This window comes from Furipterus horrens, unplaced genomic scaffold, assembly GCF_987537825.1.
Source record: "Furipterus horrens unplaced genomic scaffold, mFurHor1.1.pri manual_scaffold_10, whole genome shotgun sequence".
NCBI classification, from domain to species: domain Eukaryota; kingdom Metazoa; phylum Chordata; class Mammalia; order Chiroptera; family Furipteridae; genus Furipterus; species Furipterus horrens.
The window spans coordinates 37,759,137-37,770,715 of record NW_028327180.1 but is presented as its reverse complement, the minus strand read 5'-3'; the positions used below and the strand labels follow the sequence as shown (position 1 = coordinate 37,770,715).

At 53.9% G+C, this 11,579-nt stretch overlaps 1 long non-coding RNA gene across 1 annotated transcript; it reads left to right on the top strand.

Moving 5' to 3' along the window:
- The first annotated feature begins 2,029 nt into the window (after window positions 1-2,029).
- LOC149999596 (uncharacterized) lies at window positions 2,030-9,631 on the top strand. The gene is made up of 5 exons (XR_016513372.1): window positions 2,030-2,221; window positions 3,532-3,590; window positions 4,084-4,175; window positions 4,684-4,785; window positions 8,706-9,631. It is a non-coding gene; the product is annotated as an uncharacterized LOC149999596 (long non-coding RNA).
- Window positions 9,632-11,579: the final 1,948 nt, after the last annotated feature.

Below are 11,579 nucleotides of genomic sequence, written 5' to 3'. Positions count from 1 at the left end.
GAGAAGCTACCATGGAAAGAGCAGAGCAGCCATTGCCCACTGGGCGCCATTTGCCGGTCCCTGGAAATGTGTGTGCCCAGGTCCCTGAATTCACCCCATTTGTGTGTTGCTTTGGCTCTTGGGTGATGGGAGAGCCAGGGCTGTTCAGGATTCTTTATTTTTTTTTAAGCATATGCACCCCAATCGAGGGTTGAACCCGCCACCTAGGTGTGTGCCCTGACCAGGAATCAAATCCCCAACATTTTGGAGTATGGGATGACACTAAAACTGAGCTACACTGGCCAGGGATGATTCCTTTTTAAATTTATTCAAAGTGAAACGTGAGGCTGTAAAAACTTTGTGGGACAGGAGATGCTGGGGGTCCTCATGTCCTGATGTGGAAGCATAAAGGTTCTGGGAGGAAGGCTGCCACGAGGCAGCCCCTGTCACCCTGTCACTCTGGCTTTTGCTAAAGGCAAAAGGACATGGCGGCCCCTTTCCTAAGGGCTTCCTGGACTGTGGCTGCTTCGGGTTTCCTCTCCAGGTCCCGGGGACCCTGGAAGGGAGCAGAGTTTGGTTCAGTCACGCCCCTGCCACTGTCACATCCCTCTGGGGCTATTCTAACCAGTTGACTTTACCCCTCCTCTTCTGTAAATAAGAGTTTCCTAAATAGGTGGTGCCAGTGACTTCACAGAAACCCATTTCCATGTGGCATCTGTACCCCTCGGCACAAATGAGGGGACGCTGGGAGAGAAGCTCCCCAGTTCAGGAGGTATGCAAGCTTTCAGCTTGCCAAACCTGTTGGTTCTTTGAGGCCGAAACCCACTTCTCACTGCTCTGGAAGCTCCTCTCCCCACTTATAATCCCAGGGAAGAAATCAGATCCCCTGATCCCTTCCTCAAGACCCAGCAAGATCTCTCCTAAAGCCCCTTCACCAGGGTCTTTCTCATTAACCACTGGATAGGGCTGGATTAACATTTGTTGAGTGAATGAATGAATGAATGAAGAGGTTTACTTGGCACCCCCAGATGCCAAGCAGGATGTACAGACTCACAGCTTTCAAAGAAATGTTATCGAGAAGTTGCTGTTCATCCATCCATTCATTCACTCACCCAACACTTGCTTATGGGTGATGCTGGTACCTCGGGGAGGGGGGCAGCCCGGGGTATGAAAAAGGCACTAGGGCAGAGTCAGACATAGGCACCCTTTCTGTTGAGTCAGGACTGGACCAGAGCAAAGGACGCCAGGGCTGGGGGGAAAGTGCCCAGAACCCTCTGTCTTCCTAATTTCCACGCTTCATGGGGCTCCAAAAAGTGAAAATGTGAAAGACGGAAATTAATCTATCTCCCCTGTGCCCCAAGTTTGCCCCTCCCCTATGAGCCCCAACTCTCAAGGGGACCCTAACTTTTGTAGCCCCTTCCACACACCTTTCCGCCCTGACTCTAGTTCCCCATCTCCGACAGGAGGCTGCTTCAACGTCAACACTGTCTCCCACCCCCATCACCTCCTTTCGGAAGACTCCCCGAGAGCCGTGGCCTCCCGTTCAGTGGGCACAAACCAGGACAGAGCCTTATGGGTTTCCTCCTGGCGTTGGGATGGTCTCGGTGGCTCTAACGGCCTGCTCTAGCCCGGCGCCCAACACTGCGCCTGCGCACAGGAGGTGTGAAAACCCAGGCCCTCAGACTCACGCCCAGGTAGGTACCTGTATTTACCTACTGGTGCGTCCTTCCTCAGCCAAACGGACAAGTCCCTTAATAACTAGTTGTTACTAAGACACGCCCCCTCATCCGCTCCCGCTATGCAAGACCCCGCCCACTGACTCTCGCAGCCTCCCAGCTGACCGCACCCCAGAGACCCTTCCAGGCTCAACCTCTGCCCTGGTCCCGCCCACAGGGCCTGTCCGGGCTCTCTCCCCTCCATGGCCCTCTCGGACTCATCTTGGTCCCACCCTCTTTTTGGCCCCGCCCTCAGCCCCCACCATCGCCAGCGTCGGCCTAGGTCCGCCCTTCGGCCTTGCCCTGCCCCACTCCCGTCCATCCCTTTTCAGGCTCGTTGGCACTAGGCATAAAGCTCCACTACATCTCGTTCCCTGGACGCCCGGGGACCGCCCTGGTCCACTCCTGTGAGCTGCCGCACTCCCTGCTGCTTTGCACCCCCGGGTGTCTGCGCAACCTCTCAGGTCTCTGCCCGCCTGAGGGAGGGCAGGAGGTTGCTGCAACGACGGAGGGGACGCCCCCTAGAGGTTCGCGCAGGGCGGGATCTGGAGGGGTGCCGGACCCCCTCCAGATGGATCTCCCGGCCCAGGGAGCCCCGGGGGAGGGGGGTGTTGGGCCTTGAACCCTACGCCTTGAGGCTTTGGGGTGGGGGAGGTTAGGTGAGATGAACAGGAGTGAGGAGGGGGTAAGCACTGGGGGGGGGGGGGCGAGGGTCTTCTGACCCCAGCTACACTACTTTGGGTGAATTCTGGCAGTCCTAGCATCTCTCCAACCCCACCTACCCGGCGCGGGGTCTCCCTGGGCGCCAGGTCCCACTAGCTGAGCCTCACTTCTTTTCATTTGGGGAAGGGGCATGGTACTGCTCAGGCTCCCAGGGGCATTAGAGCTGGCCCTGAGCCAGGTCCTCCCCCGTGGCCCTGGGGACACACATGACTCAGACACCAGCCCTCCTGCCCTAGGAGGATTCCAGTTCAGCCAGCTTCCCAGACAGGGAAAGAAGCAGAGGAGAGAAGATGATGAGATTTGGAATGAAGGACATCACAGGCAGAGGGAGAGCCCAGAGGAGGTTCCTGAACAAGCTGGGCCCATCTGAGAACTATAAAGCTGAGACCAGAAGGGTGAGGAGGCAGTGATCAAGCATGCAGGAAGGTTGCTCCCCAGGCAGAGGCAACAGCCCTAGTAAGGGCTTGGAGAGCTGCTGAGGGCTCCCTGTAGAGACAAATTTCTGGCATTGAAGGAGTGACCACGAACTAGGCATTGAAAAGGTTCCAGGCTCTGTAGAAGTTCTGGTGTCTGCCTCCATCACAGTTCACTGTCCTGAGACCACACTCAGACCTCTCAGACCATCTTGGCCCTAGTATACATGTTTACTGATATAATGTATAACCCTGGACCCATGTAGTCATTCAACAACATGGAGCCCCTCAATGGGGTGGGCTCCCATGTGGGAATCAGGGCAGGAGAGGGGCAGCAGGGAAGCTCTGGAAGAGGTGGGTGTGGCCATCTCAGGAGAGGTGATAGCAGTGGGGACCCAGGGCTGCACTGAGGCTAGGCAGCATCAGCCAGAATCTATCCTGGGGACCAGCTGTAATGGAAGTTGAGGCACCCTCAGCTTGGTAGCTGGAGGGACTGGTGGACATGAGGCTGTTGCAGACTGGGGATCAGTGGAGGCCCCAGATATCCAGGGAATGACACACAGCCAGTGGCTGGACCTTCAGAGCCTGGGGAGAGGGCAGCTGATGGAAGTGGGAGGTGATATTTTGGAGGGGCAGAGTAATGGACAATGTCTAGCAAGGGCTGGGCCACTGGTGTGACCTTGAGCCCCTCTTCCCAACAGCCACACCAGCATGGGCAGTCTGGCCTACAGTGAGGACCTTGAGGAGGAAAAGAACTCAGGTGCATGTTTTGGGGCCAAGTGGGCAGCATGGGGTCTGTGGAGGAAACCAAGGGGCGTTGCAGAGTGTGGTGGCTGAAATGTGGAGATGGGGAGGCCCCCCAAACCCATTTGACAGATCCAGCATGGGGTTCTCATTGGGTTACAAATAGTCCCAAATCCCATGAATGAATGCTAGACTCACTGGGGATTGCAGACCTGAAATAGCTGGGCAGCCCAGGCTGGGCAAGCAGCCTCGCATATCTTGGAGCTGGGCACCAGTCCTCAGTATTACCCCTCTGGAGAAGGAATGGCATGAATAAATCTCCCAGGGCCTGTCCTCTGTGCCTAGGGACTGGCCCAGAGTGGTGTTTGTTTACCAACTCCCACACCCATGGCAGAGAGCCAGGCATTCCGAGCATCTGGGTTCCCCAAAGGCCCATTAGACCTCCTCTGGAGATCATTAGGTAGTGTTCATCTGCGCCCTATACCATGCCCTGTTCTCTCTGACTTCAGCATTCACCTGGAAGGTGAAGGCCAACAACAGGACCTACAATGACCAGTTCAAGGAGAAGGCCTTCCTGTGTCGGCAGAGGAAGAAGTACAAGGTGGATGGTCCCAGCCTTCCTGGCCTCCCCTACCTCCTCCCACCCAGCCTACCCAATATCCCCAATTTTAATCATGAACAAATAATCAGTTTGGTGCTAGAATTTCCTGTTTTCTTGGCCCCACCTTAAAATCAGTTAATAGTAAACCTTCAAAGTACAATGTATTCATCAGGCTCTGCCTAAAATCCCCTTGCATGTGTCTCACTTTGGGAAATACTGAGGTCACAGTGCTGCTTGAAGAATCTTTGCATCTAGTAGGGGCTCAATTGAAGCTGGCTCAAGGCTTTGCACTCAGCTGGCACTCAGCAAATGCTGGCCTGAGGGCTTTGCATTCAGCTGGCACTCAGTAGAGGGGGCTCAAGGTCTTGGATTTGGTAGATGGTTAATGCTGGTTGGAGACTTTGCACACATTGGGTACTCAACTATTGCTGATTGTGGCCAAAGGGTGGGGCAAGACCAGGGTGGGGCTCTGGTCTGGGCAGCACCCCCATGTTGGCTCTCATTCCAGGGCAACATCATTCACAAGCCAAGTACAGCTTCTCCTTCCTGCCCTTAAATCTGTATGAGCAGTTCCACCAACCTCTACTTCCTTTTCATCATCATTCTGCAGGTGGGGTGGGGTGTGGATGGCCCTGGGGGTCAATACCTGTGCATACGCCATTCCTTTCACTTGCTCAAATCTCCTCCTCCAGAAAGTCCTCCTTGACTAGCTTTGACACATGGCTCTCTAGATACACGGGATTCAAGTGTGTGGTCTGTCTGTGCAGTTGCGGGAGGTCAGTGTCCAGCTCCTCACACACTGGGAGCACCCTCATGGCTCTATTCCCACTGCCCATCTCAGGGCCTGGTACACAGAAGGTGCTCAATATATATTCAATGATGAAGGTGTATGAGTGGCTCCTCTGGGTCTGAGGAGGGTACAGCCCCTCCCCAGGATGGATGGCCTTGACTACATGACCCTCTTGGCCCCAGCCCATCAAGCTGACCCCAAAAGGTGAGGAGGAAAGAAGAGCTGAGAACAGATTCTCAGGACCTGCTGGGCCAATTCCTAGCACCTAGGTGGCCCTGCCATAGGGGCAGAGTACCGTCTGGGCAGTTTTCTCTTTCAGTGGGTGGGCAGTTTACAGAGTGCCCTTACCCTCACTTAGCATTTCATTCTGTTCTGACCCTCTGCTTTTATCCATCAATCTAATAAACATACAGTGTGCAGGTCCTATGCTAGACATTGGGGACCTGGCAGTGGCCTGATAGCCACTGTCATTAAACCACATGGCAGGAACCAGTGATGGGAAGGGGACTTACATCCTACCCAGGCTGGTCTGGAGTTCACTTGAAGCTCAGGCCTGAAGCGTGACTTGGGGGACCAGGGTTACAGAGAGGGGAACAGTAAACCAAGGCTCTGAGCAGAGAACAAGCTTGGGGGTGGTAGGGCTTCCTGGAGGATGTGACATGGGAGTCGGCCATGGAAGGAAGATGAGTTTGCTAGGGAGAAGTTCTGGGAAGGGAGAGGAAATAGGCAGTTGTCCCAAGGTTTGTGTGGGGAGGTGGCTGGCCTGGGGCACAGGTAGGTGGCAGGTGGGACACAGAGTGCCAGGTTGAGGGGCTGGGTGGGAGGGCAGTGGGAAGGCAGGGGCTGGGTGGGAGGTTGGGGGGAGTGTCAGGGATGGTGCATCAGTATTACCCACCGGCATGACCCACACTGGGTGTAGGGCATCTCTGAGACCTGCACACTGCCCTGGCTTACCCTCTCCACTCCACTCGTCTGCCTCCTTCTCATTTGGGCCAACCTGAGACCTGGTGGACGAGATTATAAGTGGGGTTGAAGGATAGCTGGGGAGGGGCTTGGTGACAGGGTGGGCCTTTGTCTTACTACCACAATGGACAGGTGCCCCATGGCCCTTTGGCCCCTGCTGCCACACTGGGTGACAGGTGAACTATGTCTTCCTTCTGCCTCCAATGGCAGTTGTCCCAGCAGTACCCCCTCCCCTGCCAGGGCCCCTGGACAGATGTGGATGGCTCACTATCTGGGCCACGTGTGTGAGCTGGAACTGTGCTCTGCACCTCACCAGGGCAGTGTGGGGGCAGAATGGGGGCATGGCCTGGGGTGGGATCACCCTGGTGGGAGAAGGGCTGGGGCAGAGCCACCCCTCTGAGCCACCCCTGTTGACTCAGGGGCGGCATAGGAGACAGGACCAGGACCATCAACAACAGGCCCTGCTAGACGCTGATGGGGAAGAGGTGAGGCCTCTGGTGCTGTGTTGGGGGAGTTCATCCTAAGGAAGAAGACTCCAGCACAGTGTTGCGGGGTGGGGGGGTGGGGGGGGTGAGGATGTATTAGGGAGGGGTGCCCAGCAGAGTGCCCGAAACGTTTCAGGCTCTCTCTTTCTCCCTCCCTTCTCCTCTCTCTGAAAATATATAAATAAAATCTTAAAAACAAGTTTTTAAACTGTGGTAAAACACCAATAACAAAATTCACCATCTCACCATTCCCACCTGCATGATTCAGGCATGCCAAGAATAGCCCGGCATGTGCTGTTCAACCAACCTCCAGAACCTCCCCACCCCCACCCCAGGACAGGAAGCGCTGAACAGAACCTGGAGTTGCCCAAGCTGTACATTGCTGGCCAAAAGGGTGAACTTTTCAACTACTGAGCTTCCTCCAAGCCATTGTCCATGGCACAGCCACCTCCCTGGTCAACTTCTTCATGACCCTGTGATCAGCTATTACATGTCTGAGCCCTTCAATGACTAATAAGTCTTTTGCCATGGCCATGGCCATGGCCCTGTCAGGCCTGCTGTCTATCACCATGGAGGTAGGCAGGACTGCCACCAAGCCCACCCCCAGTGGGACCTTGGACACAGGCCATGGTGATCTTATCACCTGGTGACCCTGCTTGAGAGGCCTTAGTAGGTGCCCTTTGACCCTGAGGGCTTGACCCCCACCCTCCACTACATAGCCTTTCCTGGGGTTCCAGCCCCTGTGGCTTAACCTTCTTTTTCTGTTCAGGTCATTCTCATCATCAAGTATTGGATGGTCCTGTTCATGCTGGCCATTTTCTTCAGCCTCTGCTTCTACCTGCTCATAACTTGGGCCATACAGAGCTTCTGGCTCTTCATATCTCCCCCAAGAACTGCCTGTTTCTGTGTAAGCTCCCCAGCAGGAAATGGGACAGCTAGCCCTGGAGATGAGTGGGGACTGTTTCTTTAGGGAATTTTCACAAAGGCATCTTGGGATGAAGGGTAAGGAGGGAGGTAGGATGTTAGGAAGAGGGGGCACTGAACAGACTTTTGGGAGGCTTCACCCTAGGCCAGGACATGACACCTTCCTGTTACCAGATGCTGACTGAAACACACTGTCCCACCCCTCCATCCTGCTGGTGGTCCTGCTGAATGTGTCATTAAACACCCTGCCTGTACTGGCCTTGCCTGTCATTTACCAAGCTTTCAAGAAGACACACCCCAAGGTGAGGGTGGGTGGGGTCCCCATGGTACATTCCCAGAACCCATGTTGGGAGCAGGTACTCCAAAGAGATGTGGAGCTGGGGGTAGGAGATTGGAGACACATATGCACACTCAGTGCCCTCAGGACCTCAGGGAGGAAACCGTACTTCCTGGGATGGAGGTGATCAGCCTGGTTCCAGCGCTGACATTGTCAGACTTCCACCATGAATTACCTAGGACTTGGGGGTTGAGATGACAGAACTGACTTGAAAAATGTTTAGGCAGAAAGGGGAGCTTAGAAAAAACCCAAGTACCAATCAATCGATGAATGGATAAACACAGTGTGGTTTGTCCACATAGTGGAATACTATTCAGCCCTAAAAAAGAAGAAAATTCTGACCCCTGTTACAACTTGGATGAACCTTAAGGACATTATGCTCAGTGACATAAGCCAGACACAAAAAGACAAATGCTGTGTGATTCCACTCATAGGGGGTGGCTGGTCTGATTCATAGAAACAGAAAGTAGATGGTGGGAGCCAGGGGCTTGGGGAGTGAGTGTTTAATGGGGACAGATTTTCAGTTTGGGAAAATGAAGTTCTGAAGATGACGGAAGTGATGGTCTCATAACAATGTGGATGTGCTGAGCACTGCTGAGATGTGCACTTAAAAATGTTAAATGATATGTTTTATGTCTATTTTACCACAAATGAAAAAAGGTGGGGGGAAGGAACTTATTGGCTTGGGTAAAAAGAAAAGAAAAAAAGAAAAAACCTAGAAAGACCAGTTGCAGCTGGGATGGGCTGCAGAATTGGCTGAAATAGTGAACCAACATATGGCTACCGTACAGGCTAGAGACCTGGCTGCCCCATGGTTAACCTCTCCCAGCTTTGCTGTAAGAGGGCACTTAAATCAAGTCCCAGGGAAGGGCTCTGATTGGCTGGTCCAAAATCAGGTCCCAGGGAGGACTCAACTTGGGTAGGGTAGAGCCTGGCCAATGAATGATGGCCGAAGTTGGAAGCAGGTGACCTGAAAGCAATCAACGCAGCGTGGGAGGCTGATTACCCTTGCTTACCCCTTTGCTTTGCAGGAGGAGAAGGAGGAGGCTCTGACTGAGGAGAGAGATCACTGTGGAGTCCCTGCCCTACCTACGGTGGGAGTCATGTGCCCGGCGCTCCAGCTCTGCCTTCTCCCACTGGGAAGGCTACACAGACTTCATCACATAGGGCACAATTGTGCAGACTTCATCAGGGGTCAACAGCAACCCACTGGCTGATCACTCAGTCCCATCTGATGAAGATTTGGTCCCAAGCATCTAAGAGCCGTGGCACCAGAGGAACTTGTCATTCCTGGGGAAGAAGAGGAACCTGCACTGGGGGAAGTTGTCCTCTGAGGACACGCGGACCCCCTCTGTGATGAGCTCCTTCTTGACTATGAAGGGGCAGTTTTCTTTCACTAAAAAATGGGCTCCCTCCACAAACTGGCAATATGGGTCTTTCCACAAGAAATTGCCAATGAAGCAGGCAAGGCCATATTCTTCCGAGAATCTGCCACCAGCCAAGGTGAGGCCACCATCACTCAAAGAAAGCCAGATGCCATTTTCTGAAAGCCAGCCACTGCCTTCTGGCCAGTCATCTTTAAAGAACCAGCCAGCATCCCTGGATAAAATGTTCTTTTGGAAGATGTCGCTGCTGTCCCAGAAGAACTGGCCATACATCTGGCAGAAGGAGTCCCAGCCCTGTCAGGAAGGGAGGGTACCACTTCCTGAGTCCCACCCTACTCAGGTGGAAACTGCCACCAAGTAGGGGAGAATCATCCACAAATGAAGAGCTGATGGAGGTGGAGCCCCCACCCTTGGAGAGGCAGCCATCATCCAGGGAGTGGCTGCCAGTGCCCAGTGGGAACCAATCCACCTGTTCTGGTGGGGCAGCCACCCCACCTTTGGGAGGCACAGTGATTGTCCAGGCTCAAGAAATGTCACCCAGAAAGCACAAGGCAGTCCCCCCCACACCCCCTCCCCACTACAAGAGCTTCACATCCTTTTCTTTTCCTAATAAACCAGGATTCGTCTGACCGCAGGGCTCCTCGAGGCTCATCTTTTCCTGTGCTTCTTTCTGTGATGCGTTCTGGAATAGTCTCTCCTGGTTTTAAAATTCAAAACACTCTAGTGGCCAGATTGGGGATTTTCAAGGAAAGCCAGTTTTATTTATTTGTTTATTTTTCCTTTTTCACCCTGGGATAGATAATGTAGATAAAACTTTATTGCTCTCAGAAGGGAAAAATGAGCTGAGCCGATTCTGCTTACCAGTCCTGGCTCCCTGCGTCTGCCTGCTGGCCTCTCCCAGAGCAGTTGATAAGGTCCACTTCTGGCACCACCCAGCCTACTCTCTCCGGCTGCCCTGGTTTCCTCCCCTCAAATAAACCACTTTACACTTCAGGCTCCAGAAAGCAATGGGCAGTGACTCCTCAGATGCAAATCCCAACAAGGTCTTTGTCATGAGGCTTGGTTGGCTCAAAGACCTTGAGCTTTTATCTGACTGTTAACAGTCCCCATGAAAGGTGGAGCCTGTGGGGCTGGGGGCTCAGGGATGACTGTGGCCATGGACGAGGGCAGGGTTTGGAGTGGAGAGGACTGGGCTGGATGAGACAGACTTCCTCCTTCCTGTCCTCTCTGTCCTTGCCCATTTTTGTGGTAGGTGAGCCCCATCCCTCGGCCTCTTGTACCCCCTGCCCATTGTTAGCCAACACACACACCCAGGTGAGTGATTAGAAAATAATTTATTGGAGAAAACCAAAACAACAAATCCAGCACAGCAGTGGTTAACAACAATGATGATTATTTATTTATTTATTTATTTATTTTTAACTTTTAAGCCTGTCACCTGAGGGTGGGGTGAAGAGGGCTTCTGTTCCCTCTAGCTTTGGGAGGGACATTGGATGACCCCAGTAATGTTTCCCCTGAAGACAGCCCTAGTGTACGGTCTTGATTAAACAGTCAGGGCTCTCCTACATCCCTGGATGAGGGAATTCACCCGAAGACCAGTCCATGAGATGGGTGGGGGGCAGTCTGCTGGGGCTACAAAGAGGAGCCCAAGGATCTGATGGGTTGGTGTGGCTTATACTGCTTTGGGCAGAGAATGTAAAATGGCCCAAGTTCCGGCTGATGCAGGGTCTGGGTGGCAGAGGACCTGGGGCATGAGCCACCCCACCTTCATTTTGGGTGGGCAGATCCTCCAAACTGAGGCCTTCTGTCCTTCAGGGTATTAGGGGGCCCCTTCCTGGGGCCTGTCCTGGAAGGTGGGCTCTCTGGTGAAAGTGTGGGGCCTCATGCTAGAAGTGGAGTCACAGGCATAGAGAGTCTCCTAGAGTCCCCTTTCATGATTTTAGAAGGCCCCTTTGTTGTCTAGTGCCCTAATGTGGGCTGGAAGGAGGGCTCCACAGAAATGCATTCCCCATTTCCCAGGCCAGACAGAAAGGTGAGCTCAGGCCCAGCCCAGAGTCGAGGACGCTGGGGGTGCCTGGGTGGAACCTGGCCAGGTGCCTGTCCTGGGTCCAGGGAGGGGGTTTCCAGAGGGTTCTTAGGATCTTGGGAAGTTGGGCTACACCCTAGCCTCACATCACCCTGGGCGACAAGACTCGAATTGATTGTCTCTCTCCTCTGAACAAGACACTTGGGAATTCATGCTAATGTGAAACCAACCGGGGTCCAAGATGGCAGTGACAGCCACCTGCGCCCAAGAACCAGGAATAGGAGACTCAGCAGGCACAGGCGGGTGGCATGTGGGCGCCAGGAGGTGGGAACCCGATCTGGGTGCTTAAGCCCTGCTGTCTGCCTTTTCCTTTCTCCCCACCTCCCGCCGGCTGGACACAGATCCTCAGAAAGGGGGAAATTAACAGAGAGCAGTGCAAAGGGGCCCGAACAGCAGGGATCGGGCATGAAACACAAGGATGCACATGGACTCCA